The sequence below is a fragment of the Hipposideros armiger genome, unplaced genomic scaffold (assembly GCF_001890085.2).
Source record: "Hipposideros armiger isolate ML-2016 unplaced genomic scaffold, ASM189008v1 scaffold_52, whole genome shotgun sequence".
Taxonomy (NCBI): Eukaryota; Metazoa; Chordata; class Mammalia; order Chiroptera; family Hipposideridae; genus Hipposideros; species Hipposideros armiger.
In genome coordinates this window covers 3120465-3130442 of record NW_017731402.1, presented here as the reverse complement: position 1 = coordinate 3130442, position 9978 = coordinate 3120465, and the positions used below count along the sequence as shown (strand labels likewise).

Below are 9978 nucleotides of genomic sequence, written 5' to 3'. Positions count from 1 at the left end.
CTCCCTCACTAACTTTATGTACCGTGTTTCCCCCAAAGTAAGACCTAACTGGAAAATAAACCCTAGCATGATTTTTCAGGATGCTCGTAATATAAGCCCTACCCCAAACATAAACCCCAGTTAAGATCATCAGCCAGACGTGACTGTTTGAGTAAATGTAGATTTTTGTACAGGAATAAATGAAATGTAGATTGTTGGAGCAAAAGTTAATATAAGACCTGGTCTTATTTTGGGGGAAACACTGTAGTGCCATTGTACTGCCAGCCAACTGGTCTACCCCACAGTGGCTAAACAGACCCTGTGTCTTCAGGCCTCTGTGCCTTGTTCTGTTGTTGGGGTCAGAAAATAAGCCCTGAAAGGAACCATTTGGATCCAGTCTCATTTTACAGATGAGGAAACTGAGGCCCTGGGAGATTAAAGGACTGACCAGTACAACCTAGTCAAAGATCAAGTGTAGCTAATGAAAAAGAAACCCAGGGCAGTCTAGGGTTTAACTGGACCCATTGAATCGTTCACATACCTGAAGATCAAATCGGTGGACCACTTTTTAAATATCTTCTTCATGCAACTCTGATCCCTAAACCTGTGGGTCTTTGAATCTCGCCTCAAGCATGGCCTCCTCGCTGAAGTCTCCCGTAAGCCCCCATTTGCGAGTCTGAACTCTCAAGCCAACGACCTGAGCCTCTCTGATCTGCAAGTAGCTGAAGTCCTATCTCTCTTGCTACATTTTAAGCAAACTGTGATTCACCTGACTTTCCTTCATTCATATCCCAGTGACTTGTCCATAGCAGGTGAGCAGTAAAATTCTGTTGATGGGGGAGCTTCTTGTGTAAGGAGTCTAATGTGCTGCATCCTGCCAGGGAGATGCGTTTCACATGCCCAGACACCAGCTATCAACCATGCACGCGAGTCCAAAACTTCCAACCACATCGCGCCATTCACGTGGGGTACCCTGACTCCTATTGACCTGTAAAGGTGAGGGAGTTTGGTCTCAGCAGAAAGCCCGCCGCTGCAATTACAGGATAAGTTTCTCGAAGTCTTTTGGCACTGTCTCTTTCCCCACCCTCCGCGCGTGGAACCGCGACGCGCATTCGGTGACCTGTCCGGGAACGTGACTTGGCATCCAAAGGGTATACAGCTCCTCTTACTCAGGGAGCTCAGGTCCCGGGCGAGCCGTGGCCCCGCCAGCTTTCCGGGCTGGCGCGGTCACCGACCCCGGGTGGTGGCCAGTACGGACGAGGGCAGCGGGAAAGTGACGCGAGGCTGGTGGGGCGGAGTGGCGAGCGCGGCCCCTTGGGAGGCGGGAGCACCGGGGAAGCCGAAAGCGGCCACAGCTGCCAGGTCGCGGAACGGACGAGGCGGAGGCCACGGCCAGGGCGCCCACCTGCCGCCGGGGCACACGGAGGGCAACGGGGCTCAACCTGGGCCGCGTCTGTTCGCCCAGGGACTCGCGGTCCAGCCCCTCTCCGCCCCCGGGAGGGACAAAAGGAGGGCCGACGGTTGGGCCCGCCCCTCGCCCCTGCTGCGAGCCGGGGCCGCGGCTGCGGGAGGGAAACAGGAGGCACCATCCCGGAGCGGAGAAACCAGTTTGGCCGGTCCTGGGGAGCGGAGGGAAAAGGGCGGACGCAGAGGAAGGGCGCGCGGACGCGGGGCGGGGAAAGGCGAGGAGCCATTGGCAAGTTGCGAGAGCCCGGAGAGCCGCCGCCAACAGAACGAGCTTGCCGGGGCCCCGGGCCAGCCTCCGTGCGCCATGAAGCGCTAGCGCGGCGGCCAGAGCTGGGGCCGGGCGGGCGGGCGGTCGGCGGCGGCCAGGTGCGCAGCGAGCGCGCGGAGAGGCGCGCACCCGGATGCCCCAGCCGGGGCCCAGCGAGCGCCAGGTAAGCAGGGGCACGGCGCCAGGGGCCCCCGACCTGCCCCTCCTCATTGGTCCCCAGGGTCCTCTGATTGCCCCGGGGTCAGCGAACTCTGGGGACCCGGGATGCTGTGGCAGCAGCTGTCCGCGCCCTCGGGCTCCTTAGTCCGCACGGGTGGGATTTGGGTGGGGGTGCCTGTAGCCTTAGCGGCCTCGGGGATGGGGAGGCACAGCTGGCCGGGCAGGCAGCACTGTGGAGCAGTCTGTGAGGTTTTCCCACTTGCCAGGAGGAAAGGGAGCTCGCGGGAGCTGTTTGGCTCGCGGGAGGTGTTTGGGTTCTTCGCTCGTTTGCTGACACACATGACCAGGGTTAAGCTCCGAGGGTCAAGCCTGGGGAGGCTTGCGGGTCCTTGGGAAGTGCCGTTGGCTTCCCATAAAGTGTCTGCCGCCCTTCTGGAAGTCTCCCGTGGCTGGGTTCTGCCGGAGCTCCCTTTGGGAGCCAATGCCAACGCGTCCGAAAAAGATCTTAGCGTCAAATGTACCTGACGCACCTGCGGGGAAGGATGGAGGGTGAGATCGCCTCCATAGCGCCGGCTGCGGGACTAGGCACCATCGGACATCTTCCGTGCGCTTTTACGCAGGTTGGGAGGTGGTGGGGAAAAGGGTTACTTTTTCTGGCGATTGTAGGGTCGTATCTGCCAGCTCCGATCGCACTGACTGCCACAGCCCATCCCCTTCCCTTCCCGGTTTGATGCCCAGCGCTGTCACCTCGCTTTATGCGTGCGGAGCCGCAAATTGTAGGGCGTGGGTGGTGTTGCAGAGAATGGCAAGAGTTGTAACTTCTCAAGTCCCCACCCCTCCCCAAGTGAAAGAAAAGTTTGAACTGCCCGCGCAATTTCTTCCAGGGGGTGCGCGCCTGATCCCCACCGGGGGAGCCTCGGAACGTAGATCCGTGACAGCTGTAGAGGTAGGACGAGGGTGCAGAACAGGAGAGCGGGGTTGACGCGCGCAAGTAAGGGAGACCTGGGCCACATTTCCGCCCAGTGAATGCCCCTCAACCCCACCCGACCCTTTCGGCCTGCCGGAGCAGCCTCTGGAGGGTTCCGAGTCCTTCTTGGTTAGCTCCGGACACAGCCGAGTTCCCCTCCCGGAAACCGCCCGCCCTGTTGGCTTGAGAAGAGATTCCCGTTTTCCACGTTGCATTGCCTTCAAACTAAAGTCTCCACTCCATGATAATTAAAGGAGACAACATAGGCGAAGTGCTTGAACTTCACCTGCAAAACAGTAGGTTAGGGACCAAGGTTCACTGATCTAGGAACAGAAACTGAAAAATGATGTGTGATTAAAAGTCTGCAGAGATAAGTAAATACAAGTGCATGTAAAAAGAGGAAACAACACAAAACGTGAAGTAGTTCTGATTTTCATCGTCTCAGGAGTACTTCTGTGTTAGACCTAAAATGCCATTCATTCATTCTGGGCCTATTGTTGTAAGCTTAAAAAAACACAAAAACCTACTATTATAAATGCATGTACTGTGCAAAAGATGATTAATCGTTATTAGCTGATTACTGTGTGGGAAGAAGTTCGCCTGCCTGCAATTACCCCTCTGAATTCTCTTAATGGTTTTCATTATGTAGTGGAGGCCTGCTAATTTTAAGTAAGCAACCGTAACAGCTTTTTTCACTTGCCTTTTTCTAGTGGCTGGTGCTCCGGTAACTTTTGTGAGTCTTTGTGTCTGTTATTGAGGGCCAGACAAGACCCATGTGGCTTAATACTAATGAACACAAATACCCTCTGTGAGAGAGCAGCTCTGGCTACTTTCAAGCTTTCCTTCTGGTTTTTATTTTAAGGAAAATGCAAGTATGCACTTATTATTTGTTAGTGATAGAACTGGGAGGTTTTTTGTTTTGATTGTTTTGTTTTTTTAAACTGAGGCTTTAAAAATAATGATTGGTAAAGCAAATGGCTTAACAAAAAGAAGCGCTCAGGTGAACGTCAAGTTCAGGACTCGTTCTGTGTTTCATCTGAATTTCAGCCTCTGGGATCTTACTTAGCACTGATGACACTGACCAGATCTGGCTGTAAAATGTTTCTTTCCCTATCTGTCAGTATTCCCTTCTTTTTCCTTCTTTCCTTCCTTTCTTTTCTTTCCTTCTAAAGCAAGGAGTAGTGGGAAACCATGGAGTTAGATTCCCACAGATTTCAGTTCTTTTACTTTAAACCGTATTTAATTTTTACAATCTATTTTTATTATATTGATTTACTTTTTAAATTGTATCACCTCGGATGAACTCCTAAATTTTCTGAACCTCAGTTTACTCATTTGCCCGCGGGGGGAAAAAGATATTATTAGCCTGCTTGGGTTATTGAGAGAATGAAATGAGAGAACAGGTGACTGTGCCTTATACATAAGTTTTCTTTATTAAACTGACATTTTTAAAATTAGTGTGATGTTGAGGTATTTGGCGTATTTTTAATAGTTTATTGCCTTCCTAGTCTCAACTCCATCTTGTTTCTCATAAGCAACACTCATGGAATCCTGGTGATCCTTATAACCCATTCCAGAGAGATTTTAATCTACAAGTTACCTTCGCTCTTTAGTTTCAATCATAAAGGAAGCCTATGCTCTCATGAATGCCAAGGAACTTGCTTTTTAGGTACAAGAACAAGTTTTATGGGGTCCACTCATGATCCATATCTCTAAAGAGAATTGCCGTTAGCATTTCTTAAGCACTTTTAATGTTAGAACTTGCTTCTATATTCGTGTCTAGATTAATTTCCTAGGAAGTTTTCCTTTGTGGTGTCTTTAGGTAACTTATGAGTTTTCAGGTCTGGTTGTTGGCATCATTCAATTAGATTAATTGTATTCATGCCTGTAGGTTGTTTTGTTGCTTATTCAGATAAGAAAAATTAATTTGCTGCTAGGAGAGTTTTAATAACACACAAAAAGATAGCTTATCCTTCTTTATTCTGTTAACCAAGTTACTCCTGAATCCCCGTCCCTGTGCCCAGCTAAAAATAATGCCCAGTCTGAGATCTTTTGAAGTCCAATGCCACCGAAGACCTGGCATTATGGAGGAAGAGTCTAGAAAGCATACACACACACACAAATTTTTATTATCTGGTCAGTTTGGAATACATAAGTACTGTTTCTAACAGTTCTAAATGCATTGCATATTTAAATGAAACATTGCCAAAAACATACCCCATGGGAACTGGTATGTTTGATAACTGGTCCCAGCACACACTGAGTGAGCCCAGAGGCAAGTAGGGGTTAGTCAGATTAATCTCTACTTTAGATTCCTTTGACCTAGCTTGGAATCCAGGCCTCACCACTTCCTAGCTGTAAAACCTATAGCAAGTTACTTAATCCCTTTAGCTTCAGTTTCCTTATCTGTAAAATGGAATAACAACAGCAGTACCTCATAGGGTTGCTTGTTGATTTCCAAATGAAAGAATTTGGCTAAAAGGGCTTAGCACAGAGCTCCATTAAAAAGCAGTCCTTACTGTTGTGTTGTTGTTGATATAGCTCCGTAAATATTGATCACTCATCCAGCGATTCATTGCCTTTGTCCTGGACTGTGTAGAAAGCAGGGATCACTCTATTTGTTAGCATTTCTTTAGCAAACATAGGTGCCTATTTGCATCGGGCACTGGCAAGAAAGTCCCCTAGGGAGGGGCGAGGTTCTGGAGCATGGGTGTCGGGGTGACACAAAGGACGAGGGTGCTCCCGACCTAGGGATGTGCCCTCTCAGTCACAGCGATGTGGGTCCCTGGCTGCTCTGACCTGGGTGCTCCTCTTTCGGTCCAGTGGAAACCCTTGAGACATACTGAGCACTGCTCTGTCTCCTTTAAGCCCCGGTTCCTGTCTGTCTTCCTCCATACTCCCGTATTTTTTTTTCTTTTTAAAATTACTCTTTCCTGTTCAAAATTCAGGTGTTCCTGAACCTTGAGTCTTCTTTAAAGGATCTGTGCTGTCCATGTGGTTTCTTAGTGGTCGCTAATGACAGAGACCCTTGGTACAATCCCATTCATTCATTCATTCATTCAGTCATTGATTCTTAAAACGACTTGAGCATCTTCTCCAGGCGCTATGCTGGATGGGCACAAGCTCGCTGTTTCATGGACGCTTGGGAGGTTTTCAGAGGGCCTGAGTTGTGGGTTTCTTTTTTTTCTTCTTCTTCTCTGGTAAGAAAGTAGATCAGGTGTTCTCTCTCTCTCCCTGGCCTGGACATTGTCCCTCTCTGCAAGGAGAGATGGTTGCCTTAGACCCTGGAGGGTGGCCCAGGCCACTTCCAGCCCTGAGGCTGTGTGTTTCACTATCAGTCTGTCTCCAAGTCTCATGAATTATGCATTTAATAAGGGATAGCTGGGCCTGGAAGCTGTGGGGGGTCAGGGTGGGAAGCCCACTGACTCCTGGGGAGAGGGAAGTCACCCTTGGTCTGGAGCAGCCCTTCCGCGGTGGCAGCCACCTCCCCGCAGCGTGACTGAGAAGCCTGGCACTTGTGCATTGAGTACATGTGTAGCCTGACCTTTGGCTGGTGGCTTTGGTCTTTATTTACAGGGCTGCCGTTTATGGCTTTGCCTCTTTATGGAGTGCCTTTTGTTCCGCCAGAGTTGAGGTTTGTTTGATTTTGTGCAGGAAGTGTTTGAAATCAGTTTTCTAACCTTTACCCAAAATGAGCTGAGCTGGAATACCCTCATTGGAAAGCCTCAGGCACCAAGCACGGTCCCCTATCCTTGCATACCGTCTCTAGCCGTCCATCCTTGCTGTTTGGGAAAGCGTCCATGGGTTGGATGTGGTACTGATTTTATAGAATGTGAGATGACATGTACCCAAATCCTTATTCGGTCTTCTTTGGGACTCAGTGAACTGCTGAGATCATTCTCTGAGATTTGTACATGATCTGTGGCTCCAGAAAAAAACACATTTAATATTCTTTATAAGAAAAGAGATAACCATTTGACTTCAGTGATTTAAATTTTTACTCATGTGGAGAGATGCATGGGTCAGGTTTTGTACATTTCATGCTGGAAAATATTGGCCCAACTGCCATATTGGAAATAAATGTGAGAGCCTCTAAACCAGGCACTAAGAATTTTTTTTTTTAAAGATTTTTATTGGGGAATTGGGGGATGGGAACAGCACTGGGGAATTGGGGGAAGGGGAATAGACAAGTTGCTGTCCTTTTTGTTCTTCAGTCTAGTTGTGGAGGACATTGCTTCACTGGCCCATGTTGGTATTATCATTGCGCTCTTCCCGGGTGAGGCAGATCAGTCGCCGGCTTCTGGACGGCCGCTCACGCGGGCTGCTGGATGCTCATGCTGGCTGCTGGCTACACACGGTAGCCCATGGCAACCCACTGCAGCAGGGGCTGCAGCCTACGCGGTCACCGGCGACTCACGACAGCCCAGCTCCAGGTTGAGCTGTTGTTCAGCATCTTAGCTGTAGAGGGCAGTGTCACTGGCCCTCATATGTGGGATCCGAACCGGGGCCCTCTGGCGTCCCAAGCCAGCTCTTAACCAACGTGTCACTCGGCCGGCCTGATTAAGAATTTTTATGGGCCTGTAAGTCTCCAGAATTTTTGATAAAACAATGAAACTAAGTGTGGGGTTTACCAGACTGCAGAGATTGTGAGAATTAAGTGAAAATCTATACTCTTGTTTTTGGCACCAGAACAACTTTGGGAGGAGAGGAAGTTCCTTATGATCTCACCTTAGTGCAGAAGTTTATTTCATGGGAGTTTCCTTAGTTGTGGTTAGGAAATTGACCATTTTAGCCACTTTAAAGTATGACTTCAGTGGCATTAAGCACATTCACAATATCATGCAACTATCACCAGTATCCATTTCCAGAACTTCTTAATCATTCCAAACTGAAACTCTATACCCATTCAACACTAGATTTCTTCTTCCTCTCAGCCCCTGATAACCTCTATTCTATTTGTCTCTATGAATTTGGCTATTCTAAGGTACCTCACATAAGTGGAATCATACAATATTTGTCCTTTTGTGACTGGCCTATTTCACTCAGCATAATGTCCTCAAGATTCATCCATGTCATAGCATGTGTCAGAATTCCCTTCCACTTCCATTTCAAAGCTGAATAATATTTCATGGTAGGTATGTATTACATTTTATTTACCCATTTATCTGTCGATGCGCACTTGGGTTGTGTCCATCTTTGGCTACTGTGAATAGTGCTGCTATGAACATGGGCATATGAGGACCTGTTCACTGTATTTTTTGAGATCCTATTCAGTTTTGCGAGATTTCTGTTTTATAGAAAGTGCTTAAGATGGCAGGGACATGTAGTATTTAATACCACACTTTCCTCCAAAATAGTTTGGAGATGAGAACCCGGGGAACTGCCGGGAGGATGGTTGTGCTGAAGATATGTGAGGGTCAGCCACACACTTCTTTACACCTGCAGCTGCTCTTATGAAGCTGGTGGTCCTTTGGCATTCTATCACCCAACCAGCCTGTGGCATGGCTGACACTGTGCTCTGTGCCAGGGCTGACGTGAAAGCTCAGGAGACCTGGCTCCAGGATCTGGAGACCTCTGGAGACCACAGCTGCCTTCTAGGAAGGATCTTCTGTAGTGGAGAAAAATATCCTTAAATTCCTTCAGAATTGACTTGGAATATATATATTAGGTTGTTGGGAAAGTCATGACGCATTTTTGTAATGAAAAACATAGAAATAATATGTCATGACTTTTCCGACAACCATATATATATATATATATATATTTTTTTTTTTTCCAGTGAAGGGAGGGTCAGAATGTGAGAAAAACTGATTTTTAAATATTTAAAAAATTGAATACTTAAAATTCAGATTGTTTTTTACCTTAGGATAGAAAATAGGATTCAAAATAAGCTTTAAGGCAAGTTACAGACTATAAAGTAGCAGAACGATCCAATGTTGCATCTGTGTCATAATAACGGGCTTGTATGTAGAGCAGGATAAAAACCAGGAGCCTTTCTATATTGATGAAATGTCCGTCTGTGTTAAAAACATCTTAATCTATATTTTCTAGACAACAATACAGTCCCATGTGAGTGTATGCTCATACTGTGCCCTGAAAATAAGCCCAAATAAGGATTTGCATGTTTAATTTAAACAGGGTTTTTTTTTTTGTTTTTTTTTTTTAAGTAAGAAAAAAAAGTCTTTAAACCAGCCCCAAACATCACCATCCTTGGATATTTCACCTTACTATCCAATGCTAGTCATGGCCAGGAAAAGGATATTGGGACTAAGGTGGCTAATCTCTCAGAGGTTTGATACTTCATCTAGCACAATTTGATCAAGATTATTTACACTTTATCTTAGCCAAAAGGCCGAGAAGCGATTGATCAAGATTATTTAGATTTTTTTTTTTATCAGTTTTAGGCTTTCCCTGTTCCATAGAGAAACATGGTGAAAATTCTTGGAGATCAGTATGAGAAACTCAGACTGTGTGAGTGGTGACATAAGTCACATCCAGCGTGTTTTTGCGATTACTTGGACACTTTTTAAAGCTGAAGAAAACTTGCTCAGGCCCTGAACTCTGGTTAACTATTGGTCTCATATCCTGACTTCTAGCTTGAATGGCCAAAGAAGTAAACTCCTCAGGAATTTCCTGTCTCCTCAGTCATTCTGCAGAGTACACCCCCCTCCTTAGCCTTACAAAGCCTGAAATAAACAGAGGCCTCACTTAGCCAGCCAGCCAGATGGTCAGTAGATGCTTATGAAGCATATCCTGTGTGCCGGGCACTTGGTACCTGCCAGTGAGTCAAGGTGGTAAAAAGCCTGCCCTCAAGGAGCTCATATTCTAGGAGGGAAGACGGGCAGTAGAGAATAAAGACAATAAGCAGATAGATTATATGGTATGTTTGAAGATAAGTGCTACATGGGATAAAAAGAAAAAACTGAGCAGGGTAAAGGGAGTTGGGGACCCAGGGATCAGGATGCAATGGTAGAATGAAGGAGATGACATTGAAAGAAAGACTCATCAGGGAAGAGTGTCCAGGCAGAGGGGACAGATGTCTTGGTGCAGAGGCCCTAACGTGGGCATGCCTGTCTCTTCTGAAGTCTGATGAACAGGTAGTAGGCTGTTGCTCATACCTGTGTGTGGGGGTGGGGTG

The 9978-nt window shown here is 47.2% G+C and overlaps 1 protein-coding gene across 1 annotated transcript in view; it reads left to right on the top strand.

Moving 5' to 3' along the window:
• Positions 1–1303: 1303 nt before the first annotated feature.
• The window catches only part of ATP8B1 (ATPase phospholipid transporting 8B1), a 127955-nt gene continuing 119280 nt past the window's right edge, over positions 1304–9978 (top strand). Inside the window, exon 1 of the mRNA XM_019640608.1 lies at positions 1304–1877. The gene's annotated coding sequence lies outside the window, so the exon portion shown is untranslated. The remainder of the gene's footprint in view (positions 1878–9978) is intronic.